We start from the raw sequence: 15,312 nt of genomic DNA on the forward strand, positions 1-15,312 counted from the left end.
CTACGTAGGGTAAACTCATCGTCCTCGTGTGCCAGGCTAAGCCTGATACAATTTAAGGTGTTACACAGGGCGCATATGACTGGAGCACGGCTCAGTAAATTTTTTGGGGTAGAGGATAGGTGTGCGAGATGCTCGAGAGGCCCAGCGAATCACACCCACGTGTTCTGGTCATGCCCGGCACTACAGGGGTTCTGGGTGGGGGTGGCAAAGGTGCTTGCGAAGGTGGTGGGGGTCCGGGTCGAGCCGAGCTGGGAGTTGGCTATATTCGGGGTAGCAGAAGAGCCGGGAGTGCAGGAGGCGAGAGAGGCTGACGTGTTGGCCTTTGCGTCCCTTGTAGCCCGGCGCAGGATATTGTTAATGTGGAAAGAAGCCAAGCCCCCGGGGGTGGAGACCTGGATAAATGACATGGCAGGGTTTATAAAGTTAGAACGGATTAAGTTCGTGTTAAGGGGTTCGGCTCAAGGGTTCACCAGGCGGTGGCAACCGTTCGTCGACTACCTCACAGAAAGATAGAGGGAACGGAAAAGAAGTAGACAACAGCAGCAACCCGGGGGGGAGGGGGGAGGAATCGGACGGACTCTCAGGGATGTTATTGTATATGTATAGGTATTTGTTATAGGTAATTGTATATTGGACTGTTGGATTGTATTTTTGGAGAGTATTTATTTTGGGCAAGGCAGTTGCCATTTAGTTGGTGGAATTGCCATGACACGCCCCTCTCTACCCCAGAGAGAGTCCGTGTGTGTGGGACCCGTACCCCAGAGAGAGTCCATGTGTGTGAGACACCTTCCCCAGTGAGAGGCAGTGTGTGTGGGACCCGTTCCCCAGTGAGAGTCAGTGTGTGTGAGACCCGTACCCCAGTGAGAGTCAGTGTGTGGGACCCGTACCCCAGAGAGAGTCCATGTGTGTGAGACACCTTCCCCAGTGAGAGTCAGTGTGTGTGGGACCCGTACCCCAGTGAGAGTCAGTGTGTGTGAGACCCGTACCCCAGTGAGAGTCAGTGTGTGGGACCCGTACCCCAGAGAGAGTCCATGTGTGTGAGACCCCTTCCCCAGTGAGAGTCAGTGTGTGTGGGACCCGTACCCCAGTGAGAGTCAGTGTGTGTGCGACCCCTTCCCCAGTGAGAGTCAGTGTGTGTGGGACCCGTACCCCAGTGAGAGTCAGTGTGTGTGGGACCCGTACCCCAGTGAGAGTCCATGTGTGTGAGACCCCTTCCCCAGTGAGAGTCAGTGTGTGTGGGACCCGTACCCCAGTGAGAGTCAGTGTGTGTGGGACCCGTACCCCAGTGAGAGTCAGTGTGTGTGGGACCCGTACCCCGGTGAGAGTCAGTGTGTGTGGGACCCGTACCCCAGTAAGAGTCAGTGTGTGTGGGACACGTACCCCAGTGAGAGTCAGTGAGTGTGGGACCCGTACCCCAGTGAGAGTCAGTGTGTGTGGGACCCGTACCCCAGTGAGAGTCAGTGTGTGTGGGACCCTTACCCCAGTGAGAGTCAGTGTGTGTGGCACCCGTACCCCAGTGAGAGTCAGTGTGTGTGGGACCCGTACCCCAGAGAGGGTCAGCGTGTGTGGGACCCGTACCCCAGTGAGAGTCAGTGTGTGTGGGACCCGTACCCCAGTGAGAGTCAGTGTGTGTGGGACCCGTTCCCCAGTGAGAGTCAGTGTGTGTGGGACCCGTACCCCAGTGAGAGTCAGTGTGTGTGGGACCCGTACCCCAGTGAGAGTCAGTGTGTGTGGGTCCCGTACCCCAGTGAGAGTCAGTGTGTAGGACCCGTACCCCAGTGAGAGTCAGTGTGTGTGGGACCCGTACCCCAGTGAGAGTCAGTGTGTGTGGGACCCGTACCCCAGTGAGAGTCAGTGTGTGTGGGACCCGTACCCCAGTGAGTGTCAGTGTGTGTGGGTCCCGTACCCCAGTGAGAGTCAGTGTGTAGGACCCGTACCCCAGTGAGAGTCAGTGTGTGGGGGACCCATACCCCAGTGAGAGTCAGTGTGTAGGACCCGTACCCCAGTGAGAGTCAGTGTGTGTGGGACCCGTACCCCAGTGAGAGTCAGTGTGTGTGGGACCCGTACCCCAGTGAGAGTCAGTGTGTGTGGGACCCGTACCCCAGTGAGAGTCAGTGTGTGTGGGACCCGTACCCCAGTGAGAGTCAGTGTGTGTGGGACCCGTATCCCAGTGAGAGTCAGTGTGTGTGGGACCCGTACCCCAGTGAGAGTCAGTGTGTGTGGGACCCGTACCCCAGTGAGAGTCAGTGTGTGTGGGACCCGTACCCCAGTGAGAGTCAGTGTGTGTGGCACCCGTACCCCAGTGAGAGTCAGTGTGTGAGGGACCCGTACCCCAGAGAGGGTCAGTGTGTGTGGGACCTGTATCCCAGTGAGAGTCAGTGTGTATGGGACCCGTATCCCAGTGAGAGTCAGTGTGTGTGGGACCCGTACCCCAGTGAGAGTCAGTGTGTGTGGGACCCGTACCCCAGTGAGAGTCAGTGTATGTGGGACCCGTACCCCAGAGAGGGTCAGTGTGTGTGGGACCCGTACCCCAGTGAGAGTCAGTGTGTGTGGGACCCGTACCCCAGTGAGAGTCAGTGTGTGTGGCACCCGTACCCCAGTGAGAGTCAGTGTGTGTGGGACCCGTACCCCAGTGAGAGTCAGTGTGTGTGGGACCCGTACCCCAGTGAGCGTCAGTGTGTGTGGGACCCGTACCCCAGTGAGAGTCAGTGTGTGTGGGACCCGTACCCCAGTGAGAGTCAGTGTGTGTGGGACCCGTACCCCAGTGAGAGTCAGTGTGTGTGGGACCCGTACCCCAGTGAGAGTCAGTGTGTGTGGGACCCGTACCCCAGTGAGAATCAGTGTGTGTGGGACCCGTACCCCAGTGAGAGTCAGTGTGTGTGGGACCCGTACCCCAGTGAGAGTCAGTGTGTGTGGGACCGGTACCCCAGTGAGAGTCAGTGTGTGAGGGACCCCTTCCCCAGTGAGAGTCAGTGTGTGTGGGACCCGTACCCCAGTGAGAGTCAGTGTGTGTGGGACCGGTACCCCAGTGAGAGTCAGTGTGTGTGGGACCCCTTCCCCAGTGAGAGTCAGTGTGTGTGGGACCCGTACCCCAGTGAGAGTCAGTGTGTGTGGGACCCGTACCCCAGTGAGAGTCAGTGTGTGTGGGACCCGAACCCCAGTGAGAGTCAGTGTGTGGGACCCGTACCCCAGTGAGAGTTTTTATATCTCTTACCTTTTCTATTGTATCCTCGTGGAGTTCATTCAGATTCAGCGTGTAGATTCCTTCTTCTGCGCCCAGGATTAAATACTGATCTGGAATTAGATTGAAAGACCTTGAACTTCCAAACACCAAAATTACCCTAAACACCAACCCAGAGAGAGGGACAACCCCCTTGGAGGAAAGTAAAACCATCCCCATCTCTCCGGCTCCCCCGCCCCCCCCATCTCTCCGGCTCCTCCCCCCCATCTCTCCAGCTCCTCTCCCCCCATCTCTCCGGCTCCTCTCCCCCATCTCTCCGGCTCCTCTCCCCCCATCTCTCCGGCTCCTCCCCCCCCATCTCTCCCCCTCCTCCCCCCCCATCTCTCCGGCTCCTCTCCCCCCCATCTCTCCGGCTCCTCTCCCCCCATCTCTCCAGCTCCTCTTCCCCCATCTCTCCGGCTCCTCCCCCCATCTCTCCGGCTCCTCTCCCCCCCCCATCTCTCCCCCTCCTCCCCCCCCATCTCTCCGGCCCCCACCCCCCATCTCTCCGGCTCCTCCCCCCCCATCTCTCCGGCTCATCTCCCCCCATCTCTCCGGCTCCTCTCCCCCCATCTCTCCGGCTCCTCTCCCCCCATCTCTCCGGCTCCTCCCCCCCCATCTCTCCGGCTCCTCCCCCCCCCCCATCTCTCCCCCTCCTCTTCCCCCCATCTGTCCGGCTCCTCTTCCCCCCATCTCTCCGGCTCCTCTCCCCCCATCTCTCCGGCTCCTCCCCCCCCATCTCTCCCCCTCCTCTTCCCCCCATCTCTCCGGCTCCTCTCCCCCGTCTCTCCGGCTCCTCTCCCCCCATCTCTCCGGCTCCTCTCCCCCCATCTCTCCGGCTCCTCTCCCCCCATCTCTCCGGCTCCTCTCCCCCCATCTCTCCGGCTCCTCTCCCCCTATCTCTCCTGCTCCTCTCTCCCCATCTCTCCGGCTCCTCTCCCCCCATCTCTCCGGCTCCCTCTCCCCCCATCTCTCCGGCTCCCTCTCCCCCCATCTCTCCGGCTACATCTCCCCCTATCTCTCCGGCTCCTCTCCCCCCATCTCTCCGGCTCCTCTCCCCCCATCTCTCCGGCTCCATCTCCCCCCATCTCTCCGGCTCCTCTCCCCCCATCTCTCCGGCTCCTCTCCCCCCATCTCTCCGGCTCCTCCCCCCCCCATCTCTCCGGCTCCTCTCCCCCCCCATCTCTCCTGCTCCTCCCCCCCCCCCATCTCTCCGGCTCCTCTCCCACCATCTCTCCGGCTCCTCTCCCCCCCATCTCTCCGGCTCCTCTCCCCCCATCTCTCCGGCTCCTCTCCCCCATCTCTCCGGCTCCTCTCCCCCCATCTCTCCGGCTCCTCTCCCCCCATCTCTCCGGCTCCTCTCCCCCCATCTCTCCGGCTCCTCTCCCCCCATCTCTCCCCCTCCTCTTCCCCCCATCTCTCCGGCTCCTCTCCCCCCATGTCTCCGGCTCCCACCCCCCATCTCTCCGGCTCCTCTTCCCCCATCTCTCCGGCTCCTCTCCCCCCATCTCTCCCCCTCCTCTTCCCCCCATCTCTCCGGCTCCTCTCCCCCCATGTCTCCGGCTCCCACCCCCCATCTCTCCGGCTCCTCTCCCCCAATCTCTCCGGCTCCTACCCCCATCTCTCCGGCTCCTCCCCCCCCATCTCTCCGGCTCCTCTCCCCCCATCTCTCCGGCTCCTCTCCCCCCATCTCTCCGGCTCCTCTCCCCCCATCTCTCCGGCTCCTCTCCCCCCATCTCTCCGGCTCCTCTCCCCCCATCTCTCCGGCTCCTCTCCCCCCATCTCTCCGGCTCCTCTCCCCCCATCTCTCCGGCTCCTCTCCCCCATCTCTCCGGCTCCTCTACCCCCATCTCTCCGGCTCCCCCCCCCCATCTCTCCCCCTCCTCCCCCCCCCCATCTCTCCGGCTCCTCTCCCCCATCTCTCCGGCTCCTCTCCCCCATCTCTCCGGCTCCTCTCCCCCCATCTCTCCGGCTCCTCCCCCCCCATCTCTCCCCCTCCTCCCCCCCCATCTCTCCGGCTCCTCTCCCCCCCATTTCTCCGGCTCCTCTCCCCCCATCTCTCCAGCTCCTCTTCCCCCATCTCTCCGGCTCCTCCCCCCATCTCTCCGGCTCCTCTCCCCCCCCCATCTCTCCCCCTCCTCCCCCCCCATCTCTCCGGCCCCCACCCCCCATCTCTCCGGCTCCTCCCCCCCCATCTCTCCGGCTCATCTCCCCCCATCTCTCCGGCTCCTCTCCCCCCATCTCTCCGGCTCCTCTCCCCCCATCTCTCCGGCTCCTCCCCCCCCCCCATCTCTCCCCCTCCTCTTCCCCCCATCTGTCCGGCTCCTCTTCCCCCCATCTCTCCGGCTCCTCTCCCCCCATCTCTCCGGCTCCTCCCCCCCCATCTCTCCCCCTCCTCTTCCCCCCATCTCTCCGGCTCCTCTCCCCCGTCTCTCCGGCTCCTCTCCCCCCATCTCTCCGGCTCCTCTCCCCCCATCTCTCCGGCTCCTCTCCCCCCATCTCTCCGGCTCCTCTCCCCCCATCTCTCCGGCTCCTCTCCCCCTATCTCTCCTGCTCCTCTCTCCCCATCTCTCCGGCTCCTCTCCCCCCATCTCTCCGGCTCCCTCTCCCCCCATCTCTCCGGCTCCCTCTCCCCCCATCTCTCCGGCTCCCTCTCCCCCCATCTCTCCGGCTACATCTCCCCCTATCTCTCCGGCTCCTCTCCCCCCATCTCTCCGGCTCCTCTCCCCCATCTCTCCGGCTCCATCTCCCCCCATCTCTCCGGCTCCTCTCCCCCCATCTCTCCGGCTCCTCTCCCCCCATCTCTCCGGCTCCTCCCCCCCCATCTCTCCGGCTCCTCTCCCCCCCCATCTCTCCTGCTCCTCCCCCCCCCCCATCTCTCCGGCTCCTCTCCCACCATCTCTCCGGCTCCTCTCCCCCCCATCTCTCCGGCTCCTCTCCCCCCATCTCTCCGGCTCCTCTCCCCCATCTCTCCGGCTCCTCTCCCCCCATCTCTCCGGCTCCTCTCCCCCCATCTCTCCGGCTCCTCTTCCCCCATCTCTCCGGCTCCTCTCCCCCAACTCTCCGGCTCCTCTCCCCCCATCTCTCCGGCTCCTCTCCCCCCATCTCTCCGGCTCCTCTCCCCCAACTCTCTGGCTCCTCTCCCCCATCTCTCCGGCTCCTCTCCCCCCCATCTCTCCGGCTCCTCTCCCCCCCATCTCTCCGGCTCCTCTCCCCCATCTCTCCGGCTCCTCTCCCCCCCATCTCTCTGGCTCCTCCCCCCCCCCATCTCTCCGGTTCCTCCCCCCCCCATCTCTCCAGCTCCTCCCACCCATCTCTCCGGCTCCTCTCCCCCCATCACTCCGGCTCCTCTCCCCCCATCTCTCCGGCTCCTCTCCCCCCATCTCCCCGGCTACTCTCCCCCCATCTCTCCGGCTCCTCTCCCCCATCTCTCCGGCTCCTCTCCCCCATCTCTCCCCCTCCTCTCCCCCCATCTCTCTGCCTCCTCTCCCCCTCCTCTCCCCCCATCTCTCCGGCTCCTCTCCCCCCATCTCTCCGGCTCCTCTCCCCCCCATCTCTCCGGCTCCTCTCCCCCCCATCTCTCCGGCTCCTCTCCCCCCATCTCTCCGGCTCCGCTCCCCCCATCTCTCCAGCTCCTCTCCCCCCATCTCTCCGGCTCCTCTCCCCCCATCTCTCCGGCTCCGCTCCCCCCATCTCCCCGGCTCCTCTCCCCCTCCTCGCCCCCCATCTCTCCGGCTCCTCTCCCCCCATCTCTCCGGCTCCTCTCCCCCCATCTCTCCGGCTCCTCTCCCCCCCATCTCTCCGGCACCTCTCCCCCCATCTCTCCGGCTCCTCTCCCCCCATCTCTCCGGCTCCTCTTCCCCCCATCTGTCCGGCTCCTCTCCCCCATCTCTCCGGCTCCTCTCCCCCCATCTCTCCGGCTCCTCTCCCCCCCATCTCTCCGGCTCCTCTCCCCCCCATCTCTCCGGCACCTCTCCCCCCATCTCTCCGGCTCCTCTCCCCCCATCTCTCCGGCTCCTCTCCCCCCATCTCTCTATCTCCTCCCCCCCATCTCTCCGGCTCCTTTCCCCCCATCTCTCCGGCTCCTCTCCCCCCATCTCTCCGGCTCCTCTCCCCCATCTCTCCGGCTCCTCTCCCCCCCATCTCTCCGGCACCTCTCCCCCCATCTCTCCGGCTCCTCCCCCCCCATCTCTCCGGCTCCTCTCCCCCCATCTCTCTATCTCCTCCCCCCCATCTCTCCGGCTCCTCTCCCCCCATCTCTCCGGCTCCTCTCCCCCCATCTCTCCGGCTCCTCTCCCCCCATGTCTCCGGCTCCTCTCCCCCCATCTCTCCGGCTCCTCTCCCCCCATCTCTCCCCCTCCTCTCCCCCATCTCTCCGGCTCCTCTCCCCCCATCTCTCCGGCTCCTCTCCCCCCATCTCTCCGGCTCCTCTCTCCTGCCATCTCTCCGGCTCCTCTACCCCCATCTCTCCGGCTCCTCTCCCCCCCATCTCTCCGGCTCCTCTCCCCCCAACTCTCCGGCTCCCTCTCCCCCCAACTCTCCGGCTCCATCTCCCCCCATCTCTCCGGCTCCTCTCCCCCCATCTCTCCGGCTCCTCTCCCCCCATCTCTCCGGCTCCTCTCCCCCCATCTCTCCGGCTCCTCTCCCCCCATCTCTCCGGCTCCTCTCCCCCCATCTCTCCGGCTCCTCTCCCCACCCATCGCTCCGGCTCCTCTCCCCCCATCTCTCCGGCTCCTCTCCCCCCCATCGCTCCGGCTCCTCTCCCCCCATCTCTCCGGCTCCTCTCCCCCCATCTCTCCGGCTCCTCTCCCCCCATCTCTCCGGCTCCTCTCCCCCCATCTCTCCGGCTCCTCTCCCCCCATCTCTCCGGCTCCTCTCTCCCCATCTTTCCCCCTCCTCTCCCCCCATCTCTCCGGCTCCTCTCTCCCCCATCTCTCCGGCTCCTCTCCCCTCATCTCTCCCCCTCCTCTCCCCCCATCTCTCCGGCTCCTCCCCCCCCATCTCTCCGGCTCCTCTCCCCCCATCTCTCCGGCTCCTCTCCCCCCATCTCTCCGGCTCCTCTCCCCCCATCTCTCCGGCTCCTCTCCCCCCATCTCTCCGGCTCCTCTCCCCCCATCTCTCCGGCTCCTCTCCCCCCATCTCTCCGGCTCCTCTCCCCTCATCTCTCCGGCTCCTCTCCCCCCCATCTCTCCGGCTCCTCTCCCCCATCTCTCCGGCTCCTCTCCCCCCCTCGGGAGGTCCCGAAGTGCCTCACTCACAATGAGGGGGTTATTTTGAAGTGAGGTCACTGTTGTGATGTGGGAAACGCAGCAGCCAATTTACACACAGCAAGATCCCACACACAGCAATGTGAGAATGGCCCACATCATCTGTGTTTAGTGATGTTGGGCGAGGGATAAATATTGGTCCCTGGACACCGGGGAACTCACTCAGTACTGACCCTCTGACAGTGCGGCACTCCCTCAGTACTGACCCTCTGACAGTGCGCACTCCCTCAGTACTGAACCTCTGACAGTGCCGCACTCCTTCAGTACTGACCCTCTGACAATGCGGCACTCCCTCAGTACTGACCCTCTGACAGTGCGGCGCTCTCTCAGTACTGACCCTCTGACAGTGCGGCACTCCCTCAGTACTGACCCTCTGACAGTGCGGCACTCCCTCAGTACTGACCCTCTGACAGTGCCGCGCTCCCTCAGTACTGAACCTCTGACAGCGCGGCTCTCCCTCAGTACTGACCCTCTGACAGTGCGGCATTCCCTCAGTACTGACCCTCTGACAGTGCGGCACTCCCTCAGTACTGACCCTTGGAGTCTTGATAATGGGACTCAAGTTACAGAGATAGGGAGGGTTGTAGGGACTGGAGGTGGTTTCAGAGATGGGAGGGTTGTAGGGGCTCGAGGAGGTTACAGAGATAGGGAGGGTTGTAGGGGCTGGAGGAGGTTACAGAGATAGGGAGGGTTGTTGGGACTGGAGGAGGTTACAGAGATAGGGAGGGTTGTAGGGACTGGAGGAGGTAACAGAGATGGGAGGGTTGTAGGGGCTCGAGGAGGTTACAGAGATAGGGAGGGTTGTAGGGGCTCGAGGAGGTTAGAGATAGGGAGGGTTGTAGGGGCTGGAGGAGGTTACAGAGATAGGGATTGTTGTAGAGGCTGGAGGAGGTTACAGAGATAGGGAGGGTTGTAGGGACTGGAGGAGGTTACAGAGATGGGAGGGTTGTAGGGGCTCGAGGAGGTTACAGAGATAGGGAGGGTTGTAGGGGCTGGAGGAGGTTACAGACAGCGGGAGGGTTGTAGGGGCTGGAGGAGGTTACAGAGATAGGGAGGGTTGTAGGTGCTGGAGGAGGTTACAGAGATATGGAGGGTTGTAAGGGCTGGAGGAGGTTACAGAGAGAGAGAGGGTTGTAGGTGCTGGAGGAGGTTACAGAGATATGGAGGGTTGTAGGGGTTGGAGGAGGTTACAGAGATAGGGAGGGCTTTAGGGGCTGGGGGAGGTTACAGAGATAGGGAGGGTTGTAGGGGCTCGAGGAGGTTACAGAGATAGGGAGGGTTGTAGGGGCTGGAGGAGGTTACAGAGATAGGGAGGGTTGTAGGTGCTGGAGGAGGTTACAGAGATATGGAGGGTTGTAGGGGTTGGAGCAGGTTCCAGAGATAGGGAGGGTTGTAGAGGCTGGAGGAGGTTACAGAGATAGGGAGAGATGTCGGGGCTGGAGGAGGTTACAGAGATAGGGAGGGTTGTAGGGACTGGAGGAGGTTACAGAGATGGGAGGGTTGTAGGGGCTCGAGGAGGTTACAGAGATAGGGAGGGTTGTAGGGGCTTGGAGGAGGTTACAGAGATAGGGAGGGTTGTAGAGGCTGGAGGAGGTTACAGAGATAGGGAGGTTTGTAGGGGCTGGAGGAGGTTACAGAGATAGGGAGGGCTTTAGGGGCTGGAGGAGGTTACAGAGAGGGATTGTTGTAGAGGCTGGAGGAGGTTACAGATATAGGGAGGGCTTTAGGGGCTGGAGGAGGTTACAGAGATAGGGAGGGTTGTAGGTGCTGGAGGAGGTTACAGAGATATGGAGGGTTGTAGGGGCTCGAGGAGGTTACAGAGATAGGGAGGGTTGTAGGGGCTCGAGGAGGTTACAGAGATAGGGAGGGTTGTAGGGGCTGGAGGAGGTTACAGAGATAGGGGGGGTTGTAGAGGCTGGAGGAGGTTACAGAGATAGGGAGGGTTGTAGGGACTGGAGGAGGTTACAGAGATGGGAGGGTTGTAGGGGCTCGAGGAGGTTACAGAGATAGGGAGGGTTGTAGGGGCTGGAGGAGGTTACAGACAGAGAGTGGGTTGTAGGGGCTGGAGGAGGTTACAGAGATAGGGAGGGCTTTAGGGGCTGGAGGAGGTTACAGAGATAGGGAGGGTTGTAGGTGCTGGAGGAGGTTACAGAGATAGGGAGGGTTGTAGGGGCTGGAGGTGGTTACAGAGATAGGGAGGGTTGTCGGGGCTGGAGGAGGTTACAGAGATAGGGAGGGTTGTAGGGGCTGGAGGTGGTTACAGAGATAGGGAGGGTTGTCGGGGCTGGAGGAGGTTACCGAGATAGGGAGGGTTGTAGGGGCTGGAGGAGGTTACAGAGATAGGGAGGGTTGTCGGGGCTGGAGGAGGTTACAGAGATAGGGAGGGTTGTCGGGGCTGGAGGAGGTTACAGAGATAGGGAGGGTTGTCGGGGCGGGAGGAGGTTACAGAGATAGGGAGGGTTAGAACAAAGAACAAAGAAAGGTACTGCACAGGAACAGGCCCTTCGGCCCTCCAAGCCCGTGCCGACCATGCTGCCCGACTAAACTACAATCTTCTACACTTCCTGGGTCCGTATCCTCTATTCCCATCCTATTCATGTATTTGTCAAGATGCCCCTTAAATGTCACTGTCGTCCCTGCTTCCACCACCTCCTCCGGCAGCGAGTTCCAGGCACCCACTACCCTCTGCGTAAAAAACTTGCCTCGTACATCTACTCTAAACCTTGCCCCTCTCACCTTAAACCTATGCCCCCTAGTAATTGACCCCTCTACCCTGGGGAAAAGCCTCTGACTGTCCACTCTGTCTATGCCCCTCATAATTTTGTAGACCTCTATCAGGTCGCCCCTCAACCTCCGTCGTTCCAGTGAGAACAAACCAAGTTTATTCAACCGCTCCTCATAGCTAATGCCCTCCATAGCAGGCAACATTCTGGTAAATCTCTTCTGCACCCTCTCTAAAGCCTCCACATCCTTCTGGTAGTGTGGTGACCAGAATTGAACACTATACTCCAAGTGTGGCCTAACTAAGGTTCTATACAGCTGCAACATGACTTGCCAATTCTTATACTCAATGCCCCGGCCAATGACTACCTTCTCCACCTGTGTTGCCCCTTTCAGTGACCTGTGGACCTGTACACCTAGATCTCTCTGACTTTCAATACTCTTGAGGGTTCTACCATTCACTGTATATTCCCTACCTCCATTACACCTTCCAAAATGCATTACCTCACATTTGTCCGGATTCAACTCCATCTGCCATCTCTCCGCCCAAGTCTCCAAACGATCTAAATCCTGCTATATCCTCTGACAGTCCTCATCGCTATCCGCAATTCCACCAACCTTTGTGTCGTCTGCAAACTTACTAATCAGACCAGTTACATTTTCCTCCAAATCATTTATATATACTACAAACTGCAAAGGTCCCAGCACTGATCCTTGTGGAACACCACTGGTCACAGCCCTCCAATTAGAAAAGCATCCTTCCATTGCTACTCTCTGCCTTCTATGACCTAGCCAGTTCTGTATCCACCTTGCCAGCTCACCCCTGATCCCGTGTGACTTCACCTTTTGTACCAGTCTACCATGAGGGACCTTGTCAAAGGCCTTACTGAAGTCCATATAGACAACATCCACTGCCCTACCTGCATCAATCATCTTTGTGACCTCTTCGAAAACTCTATCAAGTTAGTGAGGCATGACCTCCCCTTCACAAAACCATGCTGCCTCTCACTAATACGTCAATTTGCTTCCAAATGGAAGTAGGCTGGAGGAAGTTACAGAGAAAGGGAGGGTTGTCGGGGCTGGAGGAGGTTACAGAGATAGGGAGGGTTGTAGGGGCTGGAGGAGGTTACAGAAATAGGGAGGAGTGTAGGGGCTGGAGGAGTTTTACAGAGATAGGGAGGGTTGTAGGGACTGGAGGAGGTTACAGAGAAAGGAGGGTTGTTGGGGCTGGAGAATGTTACAGAGATAGGGAGGGTTGTAGGGACTGGAGGAGGTTACAGAGATAGGGAGGTGTGTAGGGGCTGGAGGAGGTTACAGAGATAGGGAGGGTTGTAGGGGCTGGAGGGGATTACAGAGATAGGGAGGGTTGTAGGGGCTGGGGGAGGTTACAGAGTTAGGGAGTGTTATAGGCGCTGGAGGAGGTTACAGAGATAGGGAGGGTTGTCCGGGCTGGAGGAGGTTACAGAGAAAGGGAGGGTTGTCGGGGCTGGAGGAGGTTACAGAGAAAGGGAGGATTGTCGGGGCTGGAGGAGGTTACAGAGATAGGGAGGGTTGTAGGGGCTGGAGGAGATTACAGAGAGAGGGAGGGTTGTCGGGGCTGGAGGAGGTTACAGAGATAGGGAGGGTTGTAGGGGCTGGAGGAGGTTACAAAGATAGGGAGGGTTTTAGGGACTGGAGGAGGTTACAGAGAAAGGGAGGGGTGTAGGGGCTGGAGGAGGTTACAGAGAAAGGGAGGGTTGTCGGGGCTGGAGGAGGTTACAGAGATAGGGAGGGTTGTAGGGGCTGGAGGGGATTACAGAGATAGGGAGGGTTTTAGGGGCTGGAGGAGGTTACAGAGAAAGGGAGGTTTGTAGGGGCTGGAGGAGGTTACAGAAAAAGGGAGGGTTGTAGGGACTGGAGGAGGTTACAGAGAAAGGGAGGGTTTTAGGGACTGGAGGAGGTTACAGAGAAAGGGAGGTTTGTAGGGGCTGGAGGAGGTTACAGAGAAAGAGAGGGTTGTCGGGGCTGGAGGAGGTTACAGAGAAGGGGAGGGTTGTCGGGGCTGGAGGAGGTTACAGAGATAGGGAGGGTTGTAGGGGCTGGAGGGGATTACAGAGATAGGGAGGGTTTTAGGGACTGGAGGAGGTTACAGAGAAAGGGAGGTTTGTAGGGGCTGGAGGAGGTTACAGAGATTGGGAGGGTTGTAGGGGCTGGAGGAGGTTACAGAGAAAGGGAGGGTTGTCGCGGCTGGAGGAGGTTACAGAGATAGAGAGGGTTGTAGGGGCTGGAGGGGATTACAGAGATAAGGAGGGTTTTAGGGACTGTAGGAGGTTACAGAGAAAGGGAGGTTTGTAGGGGCTGGAGGAGGTTACAGAGAAAGGGAGGGTTGTAGGGACTGGAGGAGGTTACAGAGAAAGGGAGGGTTTTAGGGACTGGAGGAGGTTACAGAGAAAGGGAGGTTTGTAGGGGCTGGAGGAGGTTACAGAGAAAGAGAGGGTTGTCGGGGCTGGAGGAGGTTACAGAGAAGGGGAGGGTTGTCGGGGCTGGAGGAGGTTACAGAGATAGGGAGGGTTGTAGGGGCTGGAGGGGATTACAGAGATAGGGAGGGTTTTAGGGACTGGAGGAGGTTACAGAGAAAGGGAGGTTTGTCGGGGCTGGAGGAGGTTACAGAGATTGGAGGGTTGTAGGGGCTGGAGGAGGTTACAGAGAAAGGGAGGGTTGTCGGGGCTGGAGGAGGTTACAGAGATAGGGAGGGTTGTAGGGGCTGGAGGGGATTACAGAGATAAGGAGGGTTTTAGGGACTGTAGGAGGTTACAGAGAAAGGGAGGGTTGTCGGGGCTGGAGGGGGTTACAGAGATAGGGAGGGTTGTAGGGGCTGGAGGAGGTTACAGAGAAAGGGAGGGTTGTCGGGGCTGGAGGAGGTTACAGAGATAGGGAGGGGTGTAGGGGCTGGAGGAGGTTACAGAGATAGGGAGGGTTGTCGGGGCTGGAGGGGGTTACAGAGATAGGGAGGGGTGTAGGGGCTGGAGGAGGTTACAGAGATAGGGAGGGTTGTCGGGGCTGGAGGAGGTTACAGAGATAGGGAGGGTTGTAGGGAGTGGAGGAGGTTACAGAGATAGGGAGGGTTGTAGGGACTGGAGGAGGTTACAGAGATAGGGAGGGTTGTAGGGGCTGGAGGAGATTACAGAGATTGGGTGGGTTGTAGGGGCTGGAGGAGGTTACAGAGAAAGGGAGGGTTGTCGGGGGCTGTAGAGGGGATGCGATATGAGGACCGAGAGTCCGTGTGGGTCATTTCCCAAGTGATCCACTGTGCCATGTGGAGGGTTGTTTGAACGTTACTCCCGTCTATTACCTCTGGTCTTTGGGTCGATCCAGGAGACTGACGAGTTGACCTTTAGAGGGCAGCCATTGAATACCTTGGAGAAACATGCTCCCATCTGAAACACAAGGAGACGTCAGCGTTAAAACCTGGCATGCACCAAGTGTCACCTCCCTCCTCCTGCGAGCCACATGACCACAAACACCAATCCACAGGACAAAACCTCTCCAATTCTGTCACGGGGCCTCGCTGGGCCGGGCCCAGCATTTACTGCCCATCCCAAATTGCCCCTCGGGAAGGCGGTGGGCGAGCCGACATCTTGAAGCCGCCGCAGTCCCGCGGGGTGTAGGTACACCCCCTGTGCTGTCAGCGAGGGAGTTCCAGGGTGTTGCCCCGGCGACTGTGAAGGGACGGCCGGTATATTTCCCAGTCGGGGTGGTGGGTGACTCGGAGGGGAACCTCCAGGTGGGGGGGTTCCCAGGTATCTGCTGCTCTTGTCCCTCTAGGTGGTGGAGGACGTGGGTTTGGAAGGTGCTGCCTGAGGAACCTTGGTGAGTTGCTGCCGTGCATCTTGTCGATGGGACACACGGCTGTCACTGTGCGTCGGGCGGGGGGGGGGGGGGGGGGGGGGAGTGAATGTTTGTGGAAGGAGGAGCAATCAAGCGGGGCTGCTTTGTCCTGGATGGTGTCGAGCTTCTCGAGGGTTGTTGGGAGCCGCACTCATCCAGGCGAGTGGAGAGTATTCCCTCACACTCCTGACAAAATTCCTTGTCCAAACCCCCAGACTCACTTTCCGGAGGATCGAC

At 60.2% G+C, this 15,312-nt stretch overlaps 1 long non-coding RNA gene across 1 annotated transcript in view; it reads right to left on the reverse strand.

Annotated features, from left to right (window-relative positions):
• Positions 1-14,627, reverse strand: part of LOC140406961 (uncharacterized) — a 29,023-nt gene extending 14,396 nt beyond the window's left edge. Inside the window, exons 1-2 of the long non-coding RNA XR_011939405.1 lie at positions 14,540-14,627; positions 3,215-3,294 (exon numbers count right to left, since the gene is read on the reverse strand). This is a non-coding gene — a long non-coding RNA (uncharacterized lncRNA). The remainder of the gene's footprint in view (positions 1-3,214; positions 3,295-14,539) is intronic.
• Positions 14,628-15,312: the final 685 nt, after the last annotated feature.

Source organism: Scyliorhinus torazame, unplaced genomic scaffold, assembly GCF_047496885.1.
Source record: "Scyliorhinus torazame isolate Kashiwa2021f unplaced genomic scaffold, sScyTor2.1 scaffold_1061, whole genome shotgun sequence".
NCBI lineage: Eukaryota > Metazoa > Chordata > Chondrichthyes > Carcharhiniformes > Scyliorhinidae > Scyliorhinus > Scyliorhinus torazame.